Genomic DNA, 27,938 nt, shown 5'->3' on the forward strand with positions numbered 1-27,938 from the left:
CTCCTGCAGCCTCCAGGCAGCCAATCAGCAAAGGTTTTCTTGCACAGCTGAACCTGCATGACAAAACAAAGGAGCCTGCACAGCCTCAAGAGGCCAGGGGCCGTAACAAGGAAAGAAAGCACCGTAGAGGCAGTGTGTGTGTGCCTTTGTGTTTTAGTGTAATCATGTGTGTGTTAGTCTGTGAATTGTCCCAGATAGCACTTGCAGCCATCAGTCTTTGATAGTGATGGGTGGTTATCAGGCAGTCCAATAGCTCTGTTCAGAGTCACAGATGTCTCAGGACGTCTTGTTTACATCACATCCAGTAGAAATTAAGATTGCAGGGAAGCCAGTTAGATAAAAGCATTTGTTTTGTTTTATTCAAGACATTGTTATGCTATTATGACGTGACAAACTGCAACTTAAAGCATGTAAGCAGTTGGAACTACAACTTGTCGGGTCACCTACAGCTCCAGTTACCATGGAGGAGGTGACTGCCCACAGATTAAATTACACACCGAGAATAAACTGCAGTGCAGCTGAGAGCTCGGTCTTCTGTGTAGCCCCATTGTGTTGAGAAGACGTTCAGCTGAACTTCTGAGCGCTGTTACACATGGTGAAACCGTGATTAAATTCTTGGTTACCAAGTTTTGTTGTATCACCTTCCCTTTGTGTTGTGTATCAGAGAGGTCTGGAGTCTGAATTAACATTAATTCATCTTTGATGGAACTGGATGATCCCACATCTCTGTGAACCAAAAGATTTGTTTGTTTTGTTTTGGCCACACAAAGCATTGGACCAACCGAGGAGCAACAGCAGCTCTCAGAACTGAACCGAGACACCGCAGCCACTCCAGAGAGCCAACGTGCTCTGTCGTGAACCCTACATCATCCCCACATCTTCCTGCCAACTCCGGCTGAGATCCGAAGACGCTGAGCTGTGCACCACCGATCTCCTTTTTGGGAGAACAACAATAAGTAAAGAGATCTCTCTTTTCCTCTATACACCTATAAGGTGATATTTTGTGCCTGGGCAGAACATAGTAGGAATAGGTTTAGTGCTTAAGTACTCCAGAAGGAGTTTGTTTGAGGTGTGCTAAATATTTCTAATGTGTGATTATGTTATGATAAGTGACTTGTGCTGTTTGATTTGTTTTTGTTTTCCACATTTCTCTTTCCTTCTTTGTTTCCTGCTGCTGCCTTTAACAGCTTCCCATGGTTTTTGGTTGAAACTGTTAGTCTCGACTGGTAACCGTCCTTGGTTCAAAGTCCACCTTCATGCTAGGCTAGTGTGTTAGCCTGTGGTCTTGCAGAGGCCATTTTGCACATGTTAAGTAGGCGCCGGAGGCCTTATGTCATCAGAGCTACCATTCCGGCTGCTCCCCCAGGCAGCGGCTATGGCTTACAGCTCCGCTACAACTCGCTGATATTTTCATAAAATATGCCGCTGTTAAGAATTAAAAAATATATCTTAGTAGGGGTGTCTCCCCTCTCTGTTGCTGGGTAGAATAACAGGGCGGTTTATTGCCCTCCCCTCTCTGTGTAGTTTTATGGCTGTTGGGTCATCGCGGCCTGACCCCGTACTGGGAAGAGTAGCCCTTTGTTTGAGACACAGATAGCTTACAGATTACCCCTCCCTCCCTTAGAGGAGGCGGGCAGACACTGTATTAAAGAAAGTCTCGGCAAAACTTAGTTCAGACAGACTTTTCCACCGCGGTGAAAAATCATCTTTGTATGGTAATGTAATACTCTGTCTCCATATTTAATTCTATGAATGAAATATGCATTGAAACTCTTCTACCTCTCGATTAATGTCTTTTCACTTGCGGCCAAATCCGGAACTGGGAAAGATGGGTTTTCGATAGACATGTAACAGCAGCCCGGTAAACCCAATCTTATCATGGTGCCGAAACCCTCGGATTTTGGCTGTGAGTGAGAGTCTGTTTGAAAATTGGACACGAAAAGAGGACTAATTCTGCAGCATCACTGGTCGACCGGAAAAATGTAAGATTTTTCTCCATTGGCAGAATGTTAGCTGTTTAGGCCAAATTTAAGTGGTGCTGTGGGGTTTAAGATTCTCTCTTCTCAAAATATCAGAGGTTGAACAGAGCAACTAGTGTGAGAGGGTTGAATGGAATTTATGTTGAAACCGAGAAATGATTGAATTTATGTGTTTGTTCACGTCAGAAAAACGTAAAATTGGATACTAAATTAAATGCCAAGAAGCCTTGAAATGGTGAGGCGAAAAATAAAATAAAACAAAATAAAAAAAGATAAAAACAGAGACAAAAAAAAGATATGTTCGGAAGAATTGGCCAAACGAAAACCAGATTGACAAACTGGTAATTTTAGGGCTGATGTGTTGCGCCACCTCTTGAGAACTTGGGACACTCATAAAGAGGCAGGGGATAGGTTTGTAATAGAGAAAGAAAGAAAAGAGATTAAAAAGGGGCCCTAGGAGAACAATTAAATTGTTTTCTAGTATCAGAACTAGGTTCTGATACACGACGGTCAGACGAGAAGATTTTAAAATAAGGGTACGTTCCGTCGACTACGGAAGGGACGAGGGTCTCTCTGTGACGCGCCAGGCTGTTTGTCTTAAATGTTATGTTTGTTACGTTTTGTCTAATATTTTGAATGTCTCGGTTCTGAATGGGATCCATGCTGTGTGACAGAGCGTGAGAGAAATTGGTGGGGCTGCGGATCTGGAAAGAGTGGGGGTCTGTCTGTGTGTGTGTGTCCTCATGAGGGTGTGAATTTCTCCATGTGTGTGGGCCTCAAGATAAGAGCAGTGACTGGGGGGCAGATTTAATTTTGTTAAGTAAAAATTGATGAGTTAAAATATGGGTAAAAAAAACTAAAGGGGAATTTGGAAATCATTGGGAAAAAAAGGTTGATGCATTAATGATGTTTGTTGAAGTGCAGGACAACTTTCAATGCAGTTAAGCATTTGAGGTATTGGCTGCAAGCTTAATGGGTGAGTTACATTGGAAAGTGCACGGCCAGCTGCATCTTGGTGAGTTTTGGAGAAAATTTTTATTTTCAACTGTAGCCTAAAAGTTACTAAGAGGTTAGACGTTTGGAAAGTTGTTGAAAATTTGGCAGAACATTAAACATCTGTTTGAGGCATTATAAATTGGAAAAAAAGGGAAAATGCCTTCTGTTAGAGTGTAATTTTAACTAGCATTATATATTGCAAAATAGCATTTTAAAATGCCTAATGAATATATATACTTTCAGACATTAAATATAATTTGCGATTAAATAGTGATTAAAAGGTTTTCATTGTTTGATAGCCCTAGTTATAATAGATAAATAAATAGATATAATCCGTCAGACTTCAATCTAGCTGTTTAAGAGAGTAGTAAATCCTATCAGCTTTTCCTCATCTGCAGGCCTGGGAATACCACAGTAAGTAGAACTAAACAGAGTTAAAAATTGGGTTAAACTGTACCTTAATAGTGTGTGCAAACAGATATTGTGGTTAATTTGACAGATTTTGTTAACCCTGCATTTAGTCATGAGTCAGTTTTGAAGTTATCCTCAAAGGAAGCAGCTAAAATTGAGGAATTTATGACTAATGTTATTGATTTGCATTGTTTTATTATAGATACTGATATTGCAGAACGGCAGAAACTAGTAGATACAGAAAATATTACGGGATCATCACAGGACGGTCCCCAAACTATTCATTATATGTAATCGCATTTTCAAAGTCCCACGAAATGCAGATGCCCTTGTCACACAGTAATTTAAGAACAGAAGAGTTTTCTAGTTGTTCACTTGGTAACATGCAACCTCTGGTGAATAAACTCCCCAGTATCAGTGCTGGTGGTCGAACATGGCTGGCTGAATTACAAAATTTAACCAGAGGCCTACAACTGGCTCTCGGTGATGTTAGAGCCATTTTAAGACTTTCTGTGTCTGCGTCTGTAATAGCTGTCATCGAAAATGTTGCTCAATCGTCCCACATGCCTGATGAAACTTTTTTGTCTTCAGTAATTTAATCTTTGGAAGATGCAATTGTACAACACTTTCCATTATCCACATCAGTTGAGCTTCCTAAATTTGACTAGGACCCACAACAGCGTCCTGCAGATTACATAACTCAAGCTGCAGAGAAATGGATCAAACACACAGGTGTGGATCCTAAAACAAATTGCTCCAATCTGGGTGAATTAATTAGAGGGGCAGTTTTGGATGGGGTTCCTTCTTTAGTGTCCCTGCTTATGAAACAAAATCCTGATATACCTGGGTGTTCGTATGCTCGCTGGGAAACCTGTTTGATCGACTATTTGCATGTGGCTCAAAGGGAGGACAGGAAGTCGAAGCAGGACTTAGAGGACTTGCAACTTCAATTACTTAAATAACAATTACTAGAAGCAAAGCGGAAAGTGAGCAAGAGAAAGCAGGAGATGGCACAAAGAAATGTCTCTGCGAGTGTATCATATGGTGCTCAAACTCTGACGGTTACACCACAGTCTAATTTCATTCAAGCAGGGGGGCCGTCTCCTCCACTTTTTTATTCTTCATTTGATTCCAGATTTGTTGTTCCTGCGCATGGACCCAGATGGCAGTGTAGCAGTCAGCGCAGACATGGGGGAAGGAGCAGAGGCCCGAATAGACGAGGTGGACATGTCAGAACTTTTCGAACATCTACAGACATCTGCTTTAACTGTGGTCACTCTGGACACTGGGCCAGGGACTGTTTCGCATCAGCAAGCCAGCCTGGCATTGAGTCACCAAATCCTGGCATGAAGTCCCAATACGTCCTCACCTCCAGAAGGTCAGTACCCCAGCAAGGGGATAACGCTCCCATGAACAATATTTCCGCACCCTGGAAAAGTGGCCAACGCTCATGAACAGCGCAGATCTCAAGCTGTCAGGGGGTCAAGGGAAGTGACTATGAATTTTTGCGCACATTGGAGCCACCTGTTTCATCAGACTCTGAGTTGTGAAAAGGGGACTTTGTCACTGAGGTGCTCGCAGAGACATTACAGTGATCAGCTCCTGCAACACTGGGGAAGAAATGTGGAGTGTCACACATGAAAGCCATGAATACGACGTCTTAACTCCGATCTCATGTCTGCCTGAATCTGTTGCATGTCAGTCCAAGTCCATCTCAGGTGCCGCAGCCTGGTATCAAACATTTTTAAGGTAATTCAGACAATTATTATTAGCCATATACTACTGAACAAATTTAATGGCATGTGATATTGGATGACATATGTTCTCATATTTTTATGTCTTGAGCTCCTAGGCAAACGATCTGGAGCTGGTTAACACTTTCTAAAGGCAGCCGCTTGAGCATACCCCAGCGCACAGGTTTGCGATTTTAAAAATATAGTGATGTCTATTTACTTTTCTGTTATATAACTGATAGGTCCTTTTAAACATGAGTTTTAACCGTGTAGATCACCATTAAACAGCAGCAGGTGTTTTTTACTATATATTCTATGGGCAGACAATCCACTGGGGTGGGAATACTTTCACGTGCTCCACTTATACTTTGGTTTCTGTGAGTTCTGGTTAAAAACTGCATGTCATAAATTTCCGCAAGGGGGTATGCGAACGTCCTGAGGAAACAGGTTTATAGTGTTTTTCTGGAATGCAGAGTGGGTGCCCTGGTGTCTACATCCTGTGTTTTCACAAGATACCAGGGACACATGTTAGGTTACACAGCTGTGTTAGGTTATTTCTTAATAGCTCACACGTATTGAGATTTTTCTATTTGTACATATAACTGTTGGCTGCTAAAACATATCAGATTTTCACCAGAATTTGCTACGTACTACCAGGTGTTTTATTATAACTTCGAACATTCAGCTTTCTCACAAAACTGAATTGCTGTGTGTCACGGAGACCATAAACTCCTAGTTATTATTTCACTTCAATACACTCAACTTATGCAACTTCTGCCTGCTTCAATTCAGATAATTATTTGCAGTTAATTGATTCCCTGTGATGACTAATACTATTCTTTGTTAATTATTTGTAACAAAATTAATTTTGTTCCAAGCAGAGGGATATGACATAAACATTTATATGATGACACTGTATCGTAAAGTTATATAGATCTTAAACTTTATATCAACCCTTGGCACAAGTAATTTGGACGAAGGGTTCTTGTGCAGGACCCCACGGAGGTATGTAACTGCGTTGTAAATCAGATAACGGTTGTTTAAAAAAAAGAAAACCCCCCACAAAAGACCTTACCCATGGCTCTCTGAATGTTTGTTCAATCAACTCCTAAGACACAGGCCGGAACCATACATTAGATTTAATGGGCAAGTGTCAGACACCACGTATCTGCTAGAGACAGATTCTATGAGGGGGGTTCTTGGAAAAAGGCTTAAACAGTTTAAGAAGGACAATAAAGTGAATGTTAAATGAAATAGAAAAACTATATGAACTAGAAAAAACTGGATAAAACAGAGATAAACAGAGGGTAACTTAATGCATATTTGGTGTAGTTTAAAATCATTGGTGTGTCAGGTAGGTTAGTTAAGGTTTCAAAGCCACGTATATCTGTTAAGTTAACTGGATCAGGATTTATAACAACTAGATAGAACGATAAGTAACAAAATAGGGGTTTGGTACAAAACAGTGCACATCAAATGATGCAAAAAGGTGGATGCAGGACTTTTTGACATGAGGATGACATCTATTGAAGGTAAACTAAGCGAGGAATTCATTGCAGGATGACTTTAAAAGTGCTGTAAAATGACCGGATGAAGGTTTGCATTTTCTATAGGATTAAAACAGGAATTTTTTGCAGCACACAGAGTGGACATCTGAAATAATAATAGAGATTACAGAAACGGTGTGTGAAGTGGTGCAATCTATGGCAATTTTTGAATCCAAAAAAGCATTCTGACATTCTTACAGGAAAATGTACTTTGATTTCAAACTAAATTAACTAATTTTTGATTCCACAGACATGGCGATTCCCACCGGAGGTATAAAGTTTTTGTGCAGGCATTCTTTTGCAGGACAATCAGAGGCCCAGCGTCAGGAAAGAGGAATTGTGATAAAGTGTCTCATTAACTATTACATTTCTAAAATAGGTTTCTCATAGGATGGAGATGGAACAATGGAAGGTGGTAAGGCTGTATGGGGAGAATTCTAAACGGACCAACGGGCTAAAATTCTGTGCACAGACGAAATTGAAAATGGGGTCAAAAGCTTTAATGTCTGTTTCTTGTGGGAGTGTTCAGTTAATTTCATTACAGGATATGATTCCATATGACTGAAAGGAGCTTTTCGGGACCGAAGTCAACCTGCGGAATTACAGGTAGCACATGACATTTGATATCTAAACGGTTGTCGTGTAAGTTTCAGGTTGTATTGGAGACATAAAATTAGGAGAGTCCAAGAATGTGAAGGGAGTCCACCGACCCCCAACCTCGAAGGATGGGCGCTGAGGTCATCAACAGACAGATGTGGTGGGCCAGAGGTCAGGGGCCTTCACATTCCAGGAGCCATGTGTACCAGCCAACAGAGGGTTCAAGGGAACAACACAGGCCAGCCTTCGGGTCAGACTAGCTGACTGGAAGGGTTTTCAACTGCCACCCACCCGTGCCATCCGGCGACGAGAGCTGCTTGACGCGCCGATAGCCACTCAAAAGGGTGAGGCAGCTGGATGTTTATTTTGTTTTCGTTTATTTTTAATAAACATTAACATACAGTTGTGTGAAGGCCGCGGTTGGAACACTGACTCTTTAACCCATCTTCTTTAAGGGCGAGGAGAAGACATCTCTAAGACGCAAGACATCATGACAACAATTGAATGCATTGTGTAAAAAAAAGGAAAAAGAAGTTTGTAATCACTGCATATGTCTTATAAGTTCCATATTCATAAGGTGTTCAATATTAGTATCGTTAGATTCTTGGTTTTGCATTGCATGAAAATCTGTTTTTTATTCTGTGGTTTGATCTGAGTGTAGTGCTTTCACAGGTTATCTTAATTTCTAAAAAGATGTCTTGTTAATCTAGGTTAGGGCTCTTAAAGTCATATTTAGATCATATAATAGTTTCTGGTAGTTGCACATTTATCTTAGCCTTGCACCTCTCGGATAAAGGTGCTTACTTTTCTTAATTCTAGTAGGTTAGAGATTCAGATAGGTTTAGTAACTTTTTAGCTTATACTTGGGTTACTTTACATTTAAGGGGAACATTTGAACTTCATTTGATTTCATGAGTCGCCAACAGAGGGGACAGTGGGTTACAATATTACATCTTACTATTTACACTTTGTTTAAGGGTTTCAAGACATAGATTTAGTTTAGCCTAGTTATCTGTTTGATCTGTAGGAGATCAAAACAGAGGGAGTTGTTGAGAATTAAAAAATATATCTTAGTAGGGGTGTCTCCCCTCTCTGTTGCTGGGCAGAATAACAGGGCGGTTTATTGCCCTCCCCTCTCTGTGTAGTTTTATGGCTGTTGGGTCATCGCGGCCTGACCCCGTACTGGGAAGAGTAGCCCTTTGTTTGAGACACAGATAGCTTACAGATTACCCATCCCTCCCTTAGAGGAGGCGGGCAGACACTGTATTAAAAGAAAGTCTCGGCAAAACTTAATTCAGACAGACTTTTCCACCGCGGTGAAAAATCATCTTGTATGGTAATGTAATACTCTGTCTCCATATTTTATTTCTATGAATTAAAAATGCTTTTAAACTCTTCTACCTCTCGATTAGTGTCTTTTCATTTGCGACCAAATCCGGAACTGGGAAAGATGGGTTTTCGATAGACATGTAACAGCAGCCCGGTAAACCCAATCTTATCACCGCCAAACTCGCTGTAAACCACTTATCTACCCAGCCGATCAGTTCATGATCGCCAGCGCTTACTGGAGTTACGGTCATGTAGTGTTTTTGGACTTATAACCACTTCTACACTCGATTGTTTACACGGTCTTGGAGCATTACGAGAACCCCCGGGGGCCTGCGAGGCAGCGGACTTGACGAGCAGCTCACGCCGGTGGAGAGCGAAGCAGAAGCGGTGCAGCCGGTCCAAAAAGCGCGGTTGGCGCGGAGGCTTAGCAGCTAAGCTAAAGGCAAATCCATTCAGACCACCGCTGCCATCCATCCTGCTCTTTAACGTCCGCTCACTGGATAACAAAATAGACCATCTACAACTCGAGCTCTATGCAAAGAGGGAGTTCAGGGACTGCTGCGCTCTGATCTTGACCGAAACATGGCTCAACAATCCCAGACCACGGCGTTAGCCTGGAGGGGTTAGCTACTTTCCGCGCCGACAGACAGAAAGATCTCAACAGGTAAGACATGAGGAGGTGGTCTCTGCGTCTACATGAATTACTCCTAGTGTAAAAATGCTAGATTAATCACAAGTTTTTGCTCTCCGGACATCGAGCTTATGATTATTAGCTGCAGACCTTTTTATCTGCCTAGAGAAATCACTGCTGTCATCATTACTGCTGTTTATGAGCCCCCCAGCGCTGACAAGAAAGAGGCCATGAGTGTTCTCTATCGGACAATCTCTGAGATGCAATCTGCACACACGGAGGGCATTTTCATCATTGCTGAGGATTATAACCAGGCAAATATGAAAACTGTTCTACCAACATGTGGATTTCGCTATTCGGGGAGAGAACACTCTAGACTTAGTTTATACAAATATTAAAGGCGCATTCAAGGCAGCCCCCCACCCCCACCTGGGATCTTCAGACTAGGGTTTAATATTTTTCCCGAAAATGAGATGTATCAAATCCCGGGAAAAGACGAGGCATTTCCCGGGAAAAACGCATCAAAGAAAAACGCATATGACCAGTTTGTTTTTTTGTTCATTGGCAAAACCTCTAAACTGTTGGGAGATTTCAGAGGGATTCTTGGGAAGAATATGTCCATCTCTTTTAAGTGCTGATCTGAGATAGTCGCATTTTGCCATACTATTAAACGTAAATCTATCAAAAGCTGCCATCTCCGCTAGTATTTCACCAAGCGACTTGCTAGCTTTGCTAAAGTAGCCATCTAGCGTTTTCAGACGTTGTAGTAACTGTGAAAAATGTAGTGTAATACATACATGACCACTAGGAGGCGCTGTTACCGTTTGAGAATTTTTTTGACCGTAGAAGAAGAGTGAGTGGTAGTAGGAAGAGAGCCGAAAGAGAAAAAGAGCCTGTTGTGGAGCTGTACGGTGTTCGTGTCTGGAAATAAACCTTCTCCTTGTGGAATAAAAGGTCTCCTTTAATTTACCACAGACGTTTTGTTGATGGGCTTTCTTCAGGAACTTTCCTATGCTGAGATTCTAAATGTCTGCGCAATCCACTTGTCGACCCCCCAGAACACCTGACAATCCGGTCACACAACATGCACTTTGCGTTTTCATTTTCAACCTTTTTAAAATGTTCCCATACAAAGCTGGCAGTAGACATCCTCCTTAGGCTGTACAGCGGTAGGCTACTGAATGCAACGTAAGACAACAATAGACGCGTTGCGCACTGAGCGCACTCCATAAGGAGCGCACTGGATTATATTTTTTTACTTTCATTTCCCGTTTCCCGTCATAACATTTCCCGGGAATCGGGAAATAGTTTTGATCAGATTTCCCGGGAATCCCGTCTCCCAGGATTAAACCCTACTTCAGACCACATCTTTGTGATGCTATTTCCTGCATACAAGCCCCTGCTGATCAGAGCTAAACCTGCAGTGAGGCAGGTGAGGGTGTGGACTGAGGGAGCAATGGAGGCGCTCCAGGACTGTTTTGAGTGCTCTGACTGGAACATGTTTAAAGATGCAGCAACTTATGAGGACAAGATCAACGCTGATTAATACGCCATGACTGTGTCAGTCTACATCAACAAATGCATTGAGGACGTCAGCACCACAAAGACCATCATCACCTGAGCCAATCAACGACCCTGGATTACTGTGGAGTTCCGTCAAGCGCTAAAAGCGGAACTCAGCCTTCAAGTCTGGTGACAAGGAGGCTCTGAGGACAGCGAGAACCAACTTGAACCGTGCCATCAGGTTAGCAAAGCGGAACCACAGTCAGAAAATCCAGGAGCTTTTCCATGTCGCCAGCAACACCAGGAGCATGTGGAAAGGCATACGGGCGATCACTGAATACAACACGCCCTCCCCCCCAGTGGGTGAAGTTGATGCTGTCTTCCTTAATGGACTAAACAACTTCTTTGGTAGGTTTGAGGCACTAAACAGCACTCCAGCAGTGAAAGATGTCCCCCATCAAGAAGAGGAGGTCCTCCACCTTTACACTGCCGACGTGTGGAAACTTTGAGGAGAGTCAACCCGCGGAAGGCCCCAGGTCCTGACAACATACCTGGAAGGGTCCTCAAGGAGTGTGCAGGTCAGCTGGCTGGTGTCCTCACAGACATTTTTAACACCTCGCTGGACCAAGCCATAGTGCCAGCATGCTTCAAGTCTGCCTCCATCATTCCGGTGCCAAAGAAACCTCAAGTCACCTGTTTCAACGACTACCGGCCTGTTGCACTGACTCCCATCATGATGAAGTGCTTTGAAAGGCTTGTAAAGGAACACATCGTCTCCAGTCTCCCCCCAACACTCGACCCGTTCCAGTTTGCCTACCGGCGGAACTGCTCCACTGAGGACGCCATTTCCTCTGCTCTCCACCTGAGCCTGGCACACCTGGAGGAGAAGAACACGCACGTACGGATGCTGTTCCTGGACTTCAGTTCAGCGTTTAACACCATCATCCCACAGCATCTGGTGGGAAAACTGGAGCATCTGGGCTTCAGCACACCCCTTCAACTGGCTGCTAGACTTCCTCACCAACAGACCTCAGTCAGTCCGGGTCAGACAGAACACCTCTGATGTCATCACCCTGAGGGAGCACGGACTCCCCTCAGGGCTGCGTCCTGAGCCCCCTGCTGTTCACCCTGATGACACACGACTGCGTCCCCAGGTTCACCACCAATCACATTGTGAAGTTTGCAGATGACACAACGGTGGTGGGCCTGATCAGAGACGACAACGACCAGGACTACAGAGAGGAGGTGGAGCAGCTGGTGGGCTGGTGCAGAGACAACAGCCTGATCCTGAACGTGGAGAAGACGAAGGAGATCATCGTCGACTTCAGGAAGAACCAGCCTCACCATGCTCCACTGCTCATCAACAGCTCAGCTGTGGAGGTGGTCAGCAGCACCAAGTTCCTTGGGGTGCACATCACGGACAACCTCACCTGGTCTGTGAACACCACGTCACTGGTGAAGAGGGCACAGAAACGACTGTACTTCCTGTGGAGGATGAGGAGAGTCCACCTGCCCCCACCCATCCTCACGACCTTCTACAGAAGCACCATAGAGAGCATTCTGACCAGCTGTCTCTCTGTGTGATGTGGAGGCTGCGGTGCCTCCGACTGGAAGAACGTGAGGAGAGTGGTGAGGACAGCAGAAGGGATCATCGGGGCTCCTCTTCCCTCCATTAAAGACATTTCATCTCAGCGCTGTGTGTCCCGAGCCCGTAACATCATCAGGGACCCCTTACACCCCCACCATGGACTGTTCTCCCTGCTGCCTTCTGGGAAGAGGTTCCGCAGCATCCGCTGTAGGTCCTCCAGGCTCTGTAAAAGCTTTTTCCCTGCTGCCATCAGACTGTTGAACTGCTGAAACTGGACTCTGTATCACATGTGTCCTGCATTGATTACATTTTAATTGCTGTACTGCTGCACTTTATCCTGAAACTATCCTGCAAAGTTACTTTATTCTGAAATCCGCTGCAATTCACTGAAATTCTCAAGCTGTATGCAAAAGAAATTTCGTTCTGTACATACTCTGTGCATAAAAAATGACAATAAAGTTTGTCTAAGTCTAAAGTCTAAGTCATTTTCTGTGTAGCACCAAGTAGCTAGGCTAATGGGATTTAGCACTGGTTTACTAGCTTTGCTGTAGCTAATTAGTAGCACTTAGCTACTGGCTGTTGTGAAGTCACTCGTTGCTAATCGGCTAGCTATCACCAGCACCCCTCATGACCCCACAAGGGACAGACATGTTAGATAATGGATGGATGGATGACATAAAGGACGTGAAAAGAGGAGAGAGATAGGGACATTTTCTGACTGTTTTCTTCTCCGGATCCACAACTAGGTGCAGTTAATTCTTGTTTCCACCCAACCTGGGAGTGGTTCTTCTTATTATTTTTTATTTTTGCCGAGGGGCCACAGAGGAGTTGACATCACAGCTGGCAGATTGCACAAAGAAAATAAATTGAGATTTTTTTAAATCTCTAGGGGCTGTGATGTCAGATTCTATGTGAGCAGATTTTTGTATTCTAGAAGGCAGAGGAATGGTTCAGAATAATTTGGGATTAAGAGAAACACTCGAACAAAACAGTGTAAGCCCGGGGGATCAGGACCCAGCCCCAAATTTAAGGTATGTTCTTGGGAAGTAACTTTCAGAGGAGAGTTATCTCCTTCTGAATATAGCATACAAATAACAATCCCAGCAATAGACAGGTTTGTGGGTTAAAGTTCATCAACCGCCCTAAGGGATTGAAAAGGCGTCCAATAGAGGTTGAGTTTGTTTGGTTTCGATGGCTCCAAAAGTCTCTCTTAAAGAGGGGCTTAAAAGCGGCTAAACTAGAGAGAGAGAGAGAGAGAGAGAGAGAGAGAGAGAGAGAGAGAGAGAGAGAGACTTGCCAGTAGCTCTGTGTGTGTGTTACTGTGTGTACATGAAAGAGTGACACGTTGTCAACAGTGAGTTGGTGGAAGTGAAGAGCAAGAGCACACACACAGGTGACAGATAACCTGCTCATCCAAAGTATGCTAGCTCATTGAAACTATTGTGTAAATCACCATAACAAGTCTTATAAGAACATTATGAGTTCTGGTGTCAGAGACCGCGGTGAAGTTAGTTTGATATTGGTCATTGGACATTCAAGCTCCGCGGAGTCAGCGGGATGTAGCTCACGGTTGATCCGGTTGAAGTACTCCATTTTCGGCCAGCGTCTCTCAGCTGCTCCCTTCTTCCACATGCGGTGGTGCAGTTAGGGACCGTCAAAAAAGTTTTGAACCAAGCACTCTTGAGAAATAAAAATCAATAAATTCCTTATCTAGTGACCAGCTAAGACAAAACTAATAGAAAATAATGCCAATATATAACATCTGTAAGGCACACTAATTTTATCCCATTTTAAGCCTTTGTTTATTTTTAAAGAAATTTTATTATAGGAAAATGTGATATTTCTTCAATAGCTTCCAGGTCATGTTACCCTCTGACTCCAAAATGATGTCAAATTGTTCTACATTAGCTTGATGGGGCACACTATTTTTTATCCCATTTTAAGGTTTTTCCTATTTTTAAAGAATTTTTATTATAAAAATAATAGATATTTCTTCAATAGCTTCCAGGTCATGTGACCCACTGACTCCAAAATGATGTCAAATTGTTCTACTATTTTACCTTGATGGGGCACACTCATTTTTATCCCATTTTAAGCTTTTTTCTATTTTTAAAGAATTTTTATTATAAAAATAAGTGATATTTCTTCAATAGCTTCCAGGTCATGTGACCCACTGACTTCATCTGTGTCGAATTGTTCTACTATTTTACCTTGATGGGGCACACTCATTTTTATCCCATTTTAAGCTTTTTTCTATTTTTAAAGAATGTTTATTATAAAAATAAGTGATATTTCTTCAATAGCTTCCAGGTGATGTGACCCACTTACTCCAAAATGATGTCAAATTGTTCTACTATTTTACCTTGATGGGGCACACTCATTTTTATCCCACTTTAAGCTTTTTTCTATTTTTAAAGAATTTTTATTATAAAAATAATAGATATTTCTTCAATAGCTTCCAGGTCATGTGACCCACTGACTCAAAATCTGTGTCAAATTCTTCTACTATTTTACCTTGATGGGGCACACTCTTTTTTATCTCATTTTAAGCTTTTTTCTATTTTTAAAGAATTTTTATTATAAAAATAATAGATATTTCTTCAATAGCTTCCAGGTCATGTGACCCACTGACTCAAAATCTGTCTCAAATTCTTCTACTATTTTACCTTGATGGGGCACACTCATTTTTATCTCATTTTAAGCTTTTTTCTATTTCTAAAGAATTTTTATTATAAAAATAAGTGATATTTCTTCAATAGCTTCCAGGTCATGTGACCCACTGACTCCAAAATGATGTCAAATTGTTCTACTATTTTACCTTGATGGGGCACACTCATTTTTTATCTCATTTTAAGCTTTTTTCTATTTTTAAAGAATTTTTATTGTAAAAATAATAGATATTTCTTCAATAGCTTCCAGGTCATGTGACTCACTGACTCAAAATCTGTCTCAAATTCTTCTACTATTTTACCTTGATGGGGCACACTCATTTTTATCTCATTTTAAGCGTTTTTCTATTTCTAAAGAATTTTTATTATAAAAATAAGTGATATTTCTTCAATAGCTTCCAGGTCATGTGACCCACTGACTCCAAAATGATGTCAAATTGTTCTACTACATTACCTTGATGGGGCACACTCATTTTTATCCCATTTTAAGCTTTTTTCTATTTTTAAAGAATTTTTATTATAAAAATAAGTGATATTTCTTCAATAGCTTCCAGGTCATGTGACCCACTGACTTCATCTGTGTCAAATTGTTCTACTATTTTACCTTGATGGGGCACACTCATTTTTATCCCATTTTAAGCTTTTTTCTATTTTTAAAGAATTTTTATTATAAAAATAAGTGATATTTCTTCAATAGCTTCCAGGTGATGTGACCCACTTACTCCAAAATGATGTCAAATTGTTCTACTATTTTACCTTGATGGGGCACACTCATTTTTATCCCACTTTAAGCTTTTTTCTATTTTTAAAGAATTTTTATTATAAAAATAATAGATATTTCTTCAATAGCTTCCAGGTCATGTGACCCACTGACTCAAAATCTGTGTCAAATTCTTCTACTATTTTACCTTGATGGGGCACACTCTTTTTTATCTCATTTTAAGCTTTTTTCTATTTTTAAAGAATTTTTATTATAAAAATAATAGATATTTCTTCAATAGCTTCCAGGTCATGTGACCCACTGACTCAAAATCTGTCTCAAATTCTTCTACTATTTTACCTTGATGGGGCACACTCATTTTTATCTCATTTTAAGCTTTTTTCTATTTCTAAAGAATTTTTATTATAAAAATAAGTGATATTTCTTCAATAGCTTCCAGGTCATGTGACCCACTGACTCCAAAATGATGTCAAATTGTTCTACTATTTTACCTTGATGGGGCACACTCATTTTTTTATCTCATTTTAAGCTTTTTTCTATTTTTAAAGAATTTTTATTGTAAAAATAATAGATATTTCTTCAATAGCTTCCAGGTCATGTGACTCACTGACTCAAAATCTGTCTCAAATTCTTTTACTATTTTACCTTGATGGGGCACACTCATTTTTATCTCATTTTAAGCGTTTTTCTATTTCTAAAGAATTTTTATTATAAAAATAAGTGATATTTCTTCAATAGCTTCCAGGTCATGTGACCCACTGACTCCAAAATGATGTGAAATTGTTCTGCTATTTTATCTTGATGGGGCACACTCATTTTTATGCCATCTTAAGCCTTTTTCTATTTTTAAAGAATTTTTATTATAAAAATAAGTGATATTTCTTCAATAGCTTCCAGGTCATGTGACCCACTGACTCAAAATCTGTGTCAAATTGTTCTACTATTTTATCTTGATGGGGCACACTCATTTTTATCCCATTTTGAGCCTTTTTCTATTTTTAAAGAATTGTTATTATAGAAATAATAGATATTTCTTCAATAGCTTCCAGGTCATGTGACCCACTGACTCCAAATCTCTGTCAAATTGTTCTACTACATTAGCTTGATGGGGCACACTCATTTTTATCCCATTTTGAGCCTTTTTCTATTTTTAAAGAATTGTTATTATAGAAATAATAGATATTTATTCAATAGCTTCCAGGTCATGTGACCCACTGACTCCAAATCTCTGTCAAATTGTTCTACTACAAATTTACACATTGTGTAAACATTGTTGCACATTTACACACACACAAGTCATTTCAAATGGCAACTGTCTGACTTTAAGAAATACTAAAAGAAATCAAGAAAAAAATTTGGTAGTCAGTAATGGTTACTTTTTTAGGCCAAGCAGAGGGAAAATAATATGGAATCACTCAATTCTGAGGAAAAAATTATGGAATCATGAAAAACAAAAGAACGCTCCAACACAAAAAAAGCCAGCACCACCTCTGGCTTTTATAAGAGCTTGCAGTCTCTGAGGCATGGACTTAATGAGTGATAAACAGTACTTTTCATCAATCTGGCTCCAACTTTCTCTGATTGCTGTTGCAGGTTGGAGCCTCGTCATGGACCATTTTCTTCACATTCCACCAAAGATTTTCAATTGGATTAAGATCCGGACTATTTGCAGGCCATGACATCGACCTTGTGTCTTTTTCAAGGAATGTTTTTACAGTTTTTGCTCTATGGCAAGCTGCATTATCATTTTGAAAAATGTTTTCATCATTCCCAAACATCCTTTCAATTGATGGGATAAGAAAAGTGTCCAAAATCTCTATGTAAACTCCTGCATTTATTGAAGATGTAATGACAGCCATCTCCCCAGTGCCTTTACCTGACATGCAGCCCCATATCATCAATGACTGTTGAAATGTGTATGTTCTCTTCAGGCAGTCATCTTTATAAGTCTCATTGGAAAGGCACCAAACAAAAGTTCCAGCATCATCTCCTTGCCCAATGCAGAGTCGAGATTCATTTCTGAATATCACTTTCATCCAGTCATCCACAGTCCAAGATTGCTTTCCTTGAAACCTTGTTTTTTTGTTTGTTAAGGTGTTAATGATGGCTTACTTTTAGCTTTCCTGTATGTAAATCCATTTCCTTTAGGATTTTTCCTACAGTTCTGTCACAGACGTTGACTCCAGTTTCCTTCCATTTGTTCCTCACTTGTTTTGTTGTGAATTTTCGGTTTTTGAGACACATTGCTTTAAGTTTTCTGTCTTGACGCTGTGATGTCTTCCTTGGTCTACCAGTGTGTTTGCCTTTTACAACCTTGCCATGTCGTTTGTATTTGGTCCAGATTTTAGATACAGCTGACTGTGAACAACCAACATCTTTTGCAACATTGCGTGATGATTTACACTCTTTTAAGAGCTTGATAATCCTCTCCTTTGTTTCAGCTGACATCTCTCGTGTTGGAGCCATTTTTCATGTCAGTCCACTTGGTGCAGCAGCTCTCCAAGGTGTCATCACTCCTTTTTATTGCAGACTAACGAGCAGGTCTAATTTGATGCAGGTTTTAGTTTTGGGGATGAAAATTTACAGGGTGATTCCATAATTTTTCCTCAGAATTGAGTGATTACATATTATTTTTCCCTCTGCTTGGTCTAAAAAGGTAACCGTTATCGACTACCAATTTTATTTCTTGATTTCTTTTAGTGTTTCTTAAAGCCAGACAGTTGTCATTTGAAATTACTTTAGTTTTGTGTCATGTTTGTGATCTGTTTTTTTTTTATACAAAATTCAACAACTGAATGAACGTCCTCCAAGGCCGGTGATTCCATAATTTTTGCCGGGGATTGTATACTTATGGTTGTTTTCCTTTCTTTATTAGTGTTTGATGACCACACATGTTGCACAATGTGTGCTGCCTGCAAGCCACCATTTGCTGGACCTCCAATTACAGACTGGGTGAGAGTATGCATAAATAGGGACTAACTCTAGATAGTCTTGAAGTTATAATTTATACAACAGAATAAAAAAAAAAAAAATCTAACGAATAAAGCCCTTAATAATCAAGCTCCATCATATATCAGAGCTCTGATTACCCCATATGTTCCTAACAGAGCACTTCGCTCTCAGACTGCAGGTCTGCTGGTGGTTCCTAGAGTCTCTAAAAGTAGAATGGGAGGCAGATCCTTTAGCTATCAGGCTCCTCTCCTGTGGAACCAACTCCCAGGTTTGGTCCGTGAGGCAGACACCCCGTCTACTTTTAAGACTAATCTTAAAATTTTGTTTTGTGACAAAGCTTATAGTTAGAGTGGCTCATGTTACCCTGAGCTACCTTTATAGTTATGCTGCTATAGGCTTAGGCTGCTGGAGGACATCAGGGTCTATTTTTCTCACTGTGCTTAAGTCTCCTACTGCTCTCCAGTTTTGCATTGCTTGTCTTCATTTCAGCTTTTAACTTTTTGCTCTCTCTTTTTTTTTCTTCATAGTAGGTACACCTGGTATGGCGTTCCGTTAACTGTGACGTCATCCAACGAAGACAGATCACCCGCTACTACCATCTAATGTAGAACAGATTACTGGATCAATGTGAGCTTCTGTGCTTTCTGTGTCTCTGCTCTGTCTTCTCTAACCCCCAGTCGGCCGAGGCAGATGACCGTTCATACTGAGCCTGGATCTGCTGGAGGTTTTTCCTTCCCGTTAATGGGGAGTTTTTCAACACTGTTCAAAATAAATAATAATAATAATTGAACTTTATTGATCTCACAATGGAGAAATTCACTTCTGCATCTTAACCCATCCCCTTGGGGAGCAGTGGGCTGCCACTGTGCGGCGCCTGGGGAGCAATCAGGGGTTAAGGGTCTTGCTCAGGGACCCAAGAGTGCAGGCGCCGGGGATCGAACCGGGTACTTGCAAACTTCTCAGAGCGCAAGGCCACCACTCCCCAAGGGGATGGGTTAAAATGCAGAAGTGAATTTCTCCAATACTTTACAGTTATATGTTGTCAATAAAACTGTCCTTTGTTTCAACAACATCAAGGCTGTGCCTCATCTGGCTAAAGTAGTAGAACCATTTGACACAGATTTTGAGTCAGTGGGTCACATGACCCGGAAGCTATTGAAGAAATATCTATTATTTTTATAATAAAAATTCTTTAAAAATAGAAAAAGGCTTAAAATGGGATAAAAATGAATGTGCCCCATCAAGATAAAATAGTAGAACAATTTGACACAGATTTTGAGTCAGTGGGTCACATTACCTGGAAGCTATTGAATGAATATCACATTTTTCTATAATACAAATTCTTTAAAAATAGAAAAAGGCTCAAAATGGGATAAAAATGAGTGTGCCCCATCAAGCTAATGTAGTAGAACAATTTGATACAGATTTGGATTCAGTGGGTCACATGACCTGGAAGCTATTGAATAAATATCTATTATTTCTATAATAAAAATTCTTTAAAAATAGAAAAAGGCTTAAGATGGCATAAAAATGAGTGTGCCCCATCAAGATAAAATAGTAGAACAATTTGACATAGATTTGGATTCAGTGGGTCACATGACCTGGAAGCTATTGAAGAAATATCTATTATTTTTATAATAAAAATTATTTAAAAATAGAAAAAGGCTTAAAATGGGATAAAAATGAGTGTGCCCCATCAAGGTAAAATAGTAGAACAATTTGACATCATTTTGGAGTCAGTAGGTCACATGACCTGGAAGCTATTGAAGAAATATCACATTTTTCTCTATTAAAAATTCTTTAAAAATAAACAAAGGCTTAAAATGGGATAACAATGAGTGTGCCCCATCAAGCTAATGTAGTAGAACAATTTGACATCATTCTGGAGTCAGTGGGTCACATGACCTGGAAGCTATTGAAGAAATATCACTTATTTTTATAATAAAAATTCTTTAAAAATAGAAAAAAGCTTAAAGTGGGATAAAAATGAGTGTGCCCCATCAAGATAAAATAGTAGAACAATTTGACACAGATTTTGAGTCAGTGGGTCACATGACCCGGAAGCTATTTAAGAAATATCTATTATTTCTATAATATAAATTCCTTAAAAATAGAAAAAGGCTTAAAATGGGATAAAAATGAGTGTGCCCCATCAAGGTAAAATAGTAGAACAATTTGACATCATTTTGGAGTCAGTGGGTCACATGACCTGGAAGCTATTGAATGAATATCACATTTTTCTATAATAAAACTTCTTTCAAAATAGAAAAAGGCTTAAAATGGAATAAAAATGAGTGTGCCCCATCAAGCTAAAGTATTAGAACAATTTGACATAGATTTGGATTCAGTGGGTCACATGACCTGGAAGCTATTGAAGAAAAATCAATTATTTTTATTATAAAAATTCTTAAAAAATAAACAATGGCTTAAAATGGGATAAAAATTAGTGTGCCTTAAAGATGTTATTTATTGGCATTATTTTGTATTAGTTTTTTCTTAGCTGGTCACTAGATAAGGAATTTATTGATTTTTATTTCTCAAGAGTGCTTGGTTCAAAACTTTTTTGACGGTCCCTAACTGCACCACCGCATGTGGAAGAAGAGAGCAGCTGAGAGACGCTGGCCGAAATCGGAGTCCTTCAACCGGATCAACCGTGAGCTACATCCCGCTGACTCCGCGGAGCTTGAATGTCCAATGTCCAATATCAAACCAACTTCACCGCGGTGTGTCAGAGAGATAAGTGTTAAGCTCTCATTGGACCAGATTCTCTGTGCTGTACCGGCCTGTTGTGGCAGAGCAGTTGACTGCTGGAGTGGCTGAGGGGTTCATAAGGAACATTCTTGGAAACAGAAAAAACAAAAAGCATACTGGCAAGCTTCCCCCACAAAGATGCTGAGCAGTTTTATGACTGATGAGAAAAAATAAGGGAAGGTTAGCCTACATCCTGCACAAACAGCATAAAACAGTATACAGTAGTATGAAAGAGTTTAGAACAGTATTTATATATATATATATATATATATATATATATATATATATATATATATATATATATATATATATTAGGGCTGGGCAATGATTAAAATCTTTAATCGCGATTAATCGCATAATTTGCCCGATTAATCATGATTAATCGCATTGTATGCGCAAACTCCAAGAATGAATTCAAAAGTAGTGTAAAGAGCACTTTTATTTTAATGTTCTGCTGCCATATGAACAAAAGTGTTGTAACATTTGTAGCACTTATCTTATTTTATACTGGATATTTTCAACCCATCCATTGAATTTAGTGCACTAGTTGATCTTTTCTTCATAAGAGAACAGCAAGCACTGCAGCCAAAATATGGCCTTTTTTGACCTGCTGTACATTAGCCAGTCCCTAAGCTTGATGTATCATGAAACTGTTGACCTTTTGGGTTTTGTGGTTTTTATTTCATTATTACAATATAATAATAATGTTATGTTATGTTCAGTGTTTTTCGCTAATCCACCTTTTACATATTTCAATCCTTATGTAATTTTGTCTGTGTTGTGTGCACGTGCCTGTGGCTTTAATTCTATAAATTTCCCCGTCGTGGGATAAAAAAAGGATTAGCTAATGTTATCTTATCTTTAATAACACTTTTTAATATATGTACTGGGTTCTTTCAAGGTCTTAATTACATGTTATGTGTGGGCTCCAGTAACATATGATAGATAATATCTACTTTGAAAGTTAACATGAACTGCTGCTGAAGATGACCACTGATCTACCTGGATGTTCCCTGGAGGACTGAAACGCCTCAATCAGAGACGTCTGTGGGTCTGTCGGGGCAATGACAGAAGTTTCGTCTCCTCTCTCCGTTTCTGTGGCTCGACGTTTTCTTGCTCATGTTTTTTCACGTGCTTAGATAAATTTGTTGTGTTTCCACTGAAATGAACCGGCTTTTTACAAAACATACAGCTTGATTTCATTTACGGTATTAAAATAAAGCCAAGCGGTGCTACTTCCCCTGTTCATGTTTTTCCGCTGCTGCGGTCTCTCTCAGCTGTTTGTGTGTTGAGTTTGTGTGAGAGCTGAGTGGGCGAGCCAGGCTGAGCCTGCGTGCTGATTGACTGGCGCCGCTGAGCCATGTACGAGAGGGGAGGGGGAGCAGCAGAGTGCTGCCGTGACTGACACTGACTGAAAGCATGTGAGCAACATGCGTTAATGCGCGATAAAATAAATATCGCCGTTAATAGTCTAATGAATTAACGCGAAATTAACGCGTTAACTTGCCCAGCCCTAATATATATATATATATATATATATATATATATATATATATATATATATATATATATATATATATATATATAGACGTCCCTCTCCCCAGCCACTTGGGCCAGCTCCTCAGGAGGAATCCCAAGGTGTTCCCAGCAGGGAGACATAGTCCCTCCAGCGTGTCCTGGGTCTTCCCCTGGGCCTCCTCCTGGTGGGACGTGCCCGGAACACCTCACCAGGGAGGCGTCCAGGAGGCATCCTGACCAGATGCCCGAGCCACCTCAACTGGCTCCTCTGGACATGGAGGAGCAGCGGCTCTACTCTGAGTCCTTCCCGGATGACAGAGCTCCTCACCCTATCTCTAAGGGAGAGCCCAGACACACTACGGAGAAAACTCATTTCAGCCGCTTGTATCCGGGATCTCGTTCTTTCAGTCATGACCCAAAGCTCGTGACCATAGATGAGGGTAGGAACGTAGATCGAGAGCTTCGCCTTTTGGCTCAGCTCTCTCTTCACCACAACGGATCGGTACAGCGCCCGCTTCACAGCAGACGCCGCACCAATCCGCCTGTCGATCTCTCGCTCCATCTTCCCCTCATTCATGAACAAGACCCCAAGATACTTGAACTCCTCCACTAGGGGCAGGACATCCTCCCCAACCCGGAGGAGGTACTCTACCCTTTTCTGGTTCAAGACCATGGTCTCGGATTTGGAGGCAGTGATTTTCATCCTGGCCGCTTTGCACTGAGCTGCGAACCGCTCTAGTGAGAGCTGTAGATCACGTCCTGATGAAGCCAATAGGACCACGTCATCCGCGAATAGCAGAGACGCAATCCTAAGGCCACCAAAACGGATCCCCTCAACACCTTGGCTGCGCCTCGAAATTCTGTCCATAAAAGTTATGAACAGAATCGGTGACAAAGGGCAACCTTGGCGGAGTCCAACTCTCACCGGAAACGAGTCCGACTTACTGCCGGAAATGCGGACCAGACTCTGACACCGGTCGTACAGAGACCTGACAGCCCTTATTAAAGGGTCCGGTACTCCATACTCCCGGAGTACCCCCCACAGGATCCCTCGGGGGACACGGTCGAATGCCTTCTCCAGATCCACAAAGCACATGTAGACTGGTTGGGCAAACTCCCATGCCCCCTCCAGAATCCTGCTGAGGCTGTAGAGCTGATCCAGTGTTCCACGGCCAGGACGAAAACCACACTGCTGTTTCTGAATCCGAGATTCGACTATCCGACGGACCCTCCTTTCCAGAACCCCGGAATAGACCTTACCAGGGAGGCTTAAGAGTGTGATTCCTCTGTAGTTGGAACACACCCTCCGGTCCCCCTTTTTAAATAGGGGGACCACCACCCCAGTCTGCCAATCCAGAGGAACTGCCCACGATGTCCACGCAAGGCTGCAGAGCCGCGTTAACCAACACAGCCCCACAACACCCAGAGCCTTAAGGTACTCAGGGCGAATCTCATCCACCCCCGGGGTCTTGCCACCGAGGAGCTTTTTAACAACCTCGGCAACCTCAGCACCAGAGATGGGAGAACCCGACCCAGGGTCCTCAGGCTCTGCTTCCGTAATGGAAGACGTCTTGGTGGGATTAAGGAGGACTTCGAAGTATTCCGCCCACCGACGCACGACATCCCGAGTCGAGGTCAGCAGCACACCACCCCCACTGTAAACAGTGTTGGTACCGCACTGCTTCCCCCTCCTGAGACGCCAGCTAGTGGACCAGAATCGCTTCGAAGCCGTACGGAAGTCTTTCTCCATGGCCTCTCCGAACTCTTCCCACACTCAAATTTTTGCCTCGGCGACCAGCCGAGCTGCCTGCCGCTTCGACTGCCAGTACACATCAGCTGCTTCCGGAGTCCCACAGGCCAATAAAGCCCGATAGGACTCCTTCTTCAGCTTGACAGCTTCCCTCACCGCTGGTGTCCGACTAGCCGCCTCAACAATAGAGGCGCAGAACATGGTCCATTCAGACTCAATGTCCCCCGCCTCCCTCGGGACATGTTCAAAGCTCTCCCGGAGGCTCTCCCGGAGGTTAAAGCTCCGTCTCACGTGGGACTCTGCCAGACGTTCCCAGCAAACCCTCACAATACGTTTTGGCTTGCCAGGTCTGACCGGCTTCTTCCCCCATCATTGGAGCCAACTCACCACCAGGTAGTGGTCGGTGGAGAGCTCCGCCCCTCTCTTCACCCAAGTATCCAAGACATGCGGCCGCAGATCAGATGAAACGATAAAGTCGATCATTGAACTGCGGCCTAGGGTGTCCTGGTGCCAAGAGCACATATGGACACCCTTATGTTTGAACATGGTGTTTGTGATGGACAATCCATGATGAGCACAGAAGTCCAACAACAAAACACTACTCGAGTTCAGATCAGGTGGGCCATTCCTCCCAACCACGCCCCTCCAGGTCCCACTGTTATTGCCAATGTGAGATTTGAAGTCCCCCAGCAAAACGAGGGAGTCCCCAGGAGGGGCACTCTCCAGGATCCCCTCCAAGGACTCCAAAAGGGTGGGTAATCAATTCAATTTATTTATATTTATATAGCACCAAATCATGAAACATGTCATCTCAAGGCACTTTACAAAGTCAAGTTCAATCATATTATACAGATTGGGTCAGATTATACAGATTGGTCAAAAATGTCCTATATAAGGAAACCAGTTAATTGCATCAAAGTCCCGACAAGCAGCAGTCACTCCTGGGGAACCGTAGAGCCACAGGGAGAGTCATCTGCATTGTACATGGCTTTGCTGCAATCCCTCATACTGAGCAAGCATGAAGCGACAGTGGGAAGAAAAACCACCCATTAACGGGAAGGAAAAACCTCCGGCAGAACCGGGCTCAGTATGAACGGTCATCTGCCTCGACCGACTGGGGTTACAGAAGACAGAACAGAGACACAACAAGAGAAACAAAAAAGCACAGAAGCACACATTGATCTAGTAATCTGTTCTACATTAGATGGTAGTAGCGGGTGAGCCGTCTTCTCTGGATGATGTCACAGTTAACAGAACGCCAGACCAGGTGTACCTACTATGAAGAAAAAGAGAGAGAGCAAAAAGTTAAAAGCTGAAATGACGACAGTCATTTCAATGTAATACAATGCAAAACTGGAGAACAGTAGACTGAAGAACAGTAGAAATCAGTAGAGTGAGAAAATTAGACCCTGATGTCCTCCAGCAGCCTAGGCCTATCACAGCACAACTATAGAGATAGCTCAGGGTATGAGCCACTCTAACTATAAGCTTTGTCAAAAAGGAAAGTTTTAACATTAGTCTTAAAAATAGATAGGGTGTCTGCCTCACGGACCAAAACTGGGAGTTGGTTCCACAGGAGAGGAGCCTGATAGCTAAAGGATCTGCCTCCCATTCTACTTTTAGAGACTCTAGGAACCACCAGCAGACCTGCAGTCTGAGAGCGAAGTGCTCTGTTAGGAACATACGGGGTAATCAGAGCTCTGATATATGATGGAGCTTGATTATTAAGGGCTTTATACGTTAGAAGGAGAATTTTAAATTCTATTCTTGATTTAACAGGAAGCCAATGAAGGGAAGCTGAAATTGGAGAAATATGATCCCTCTTGTTGATTTTCATCAGAACTCTTGCCGCAGCATTTTGAATCAGCTGAAGACTTCGAACTGCATTTTGTGGACTTCCTGATAGTAAAGAATTACAATAGTCCAGCCTTGAAGTAACAAATGCATGGACTAGTTTTTCAGCATCACTCCTGGACAGAATGTTTCTAATTTTGGCGATATTCCGGAGGTGAAAAAAGTAAACTCTGGAAACCTGTTTAATATGGGATTTAAATGACATGTCTTGGTCAAAAATAACACCAATATTTTTTAGTTTATTACCAGAGGTCAAGTTAATGCCACCCAGATTAAGTGATTAATTAAGAAGTTTATTTTTTGAAGACTCTGGCCCAAAGATTACAACTTCTGTCTTGTCAGAATTTAAATGCAGGAAATTTAAAGTCATCCAGCTTTTGATGTCATCAAGACATGACTGCAGTCGAAGTAACTGATTGGATTCATCAGGATTTATGGATAAATATAGCTGAGTGTCATCAGCATAACAGTGGAAATTAATCCCATGCTGTCTGATAATTTTGCCAATCGGAAGCATATATATAGTAAATAGAATTGGTCCAAGGACTGAACCCTGTGGTACTCCACAAGTGACCCTAGAGTTTGAGGAAGATTTATTATTAACATGAACAAACTGGAATCTGTCCAACAGATAAGATTTAAACCAGCCTAATGCTTTTCCCTTAATCCCTACAGTATGCTCAAGTCTTTGTAGGAGAATATTGTGATCAACTGTATCAAATGCAGCACTGAGATCTAACAGGACAAGTATAGACACAAGTCCATTATCTGAGGCCATGAGAATATCATTAGTGACCTTCACCAGAGCTGTTTCAGTGCTATGATGAGGTCTGAAGCCTGACTGAAACTCCTCAAGTAGGTCATTACTTTGTAAATGTTCACATAGTTGATTAGCAACTACTTTCTCAAGAATTTTAGATAAGAAAAGAAGATTAGATATAGGTCTGTAATTTACTAACTCATCTTGATCAAGAGATGGTTTCTTAAGTAAAGGTTTAATAACAGCTACTTTAAAAGCCTGTGGTACATATCCATTTACCAAGGATAGATTAATCATGTCTAAAATAGGACCACTGATCAGAGGGAATACCTCCTTAAACAACTTGGTTGGGATTGGGTCTAACATACAGGTAGAAGGTTTAGATGAAGCTAAAATTTTAGATAGCTCAGAAAGCTCTACTGCTTTTAAACAGTTCAGACACTGCGCAGGTTCTAAAGATTCCTCCAACGCAAACAAAGATTATATATTTCCATAACACAGGGACGGTAGACAGCCTTTTGTTTATTAGTTTCTGAGATGCACTGAAGACTTCAGTAAGATGTAAGGCAGTTGTTGCTAGGTGGTTGCTAAGGACGTAGCTATATATATAAGCAACGTGTGCTGACTTCCATGAAATAATATTCATACT

The 27,938-nt window shown here is 41.4% G+C and overlaps 1 protein-coding gene and 1 long non-coding RNA gene across 2 annotated transcripts in view; one reads left to right on the forward strand and one right to left on the reverse strand.

Annotated features, from left to right (window-relative positions):
- Positions 1-27,938, reverse strand: part of LOC118560255 (protein NLRC3-like) — a 943,592-nt gene that overhangs the window by 651,725 nt on the left and 263,929 nt on the right. The window lies entirely within an intron of this gene.
- LOC118560270 lies at positions 1,675-7,816 on the forward strand. Its single transcript, XR_004929229.1, has 3 exons — positions 1,675-1,715; positions 4,522-7,607; positions 7,719-7,816. It is a non-coding gene; the product is annotated as an uncharacterized LOC118560270 (long non-coding RNA).

Source organism: Fundulus heteroclitus, unplaced genomic scaffold (genome assembly GCF_011125445.2).
Source record: "Fundulus heteroclitus isolate FHET01 unplaced genomic scaffold, MU-UCD_Fhet_4.1 scaffold_41, whole genome shotgun sequence".
NCBI classification, from domain to species: Eukaryota; Metazoa; Chordata; class Actinopteri; order Cyprinodontiformes; family Fundulidae; genus Fundulus; species Fundulus heteroclitus.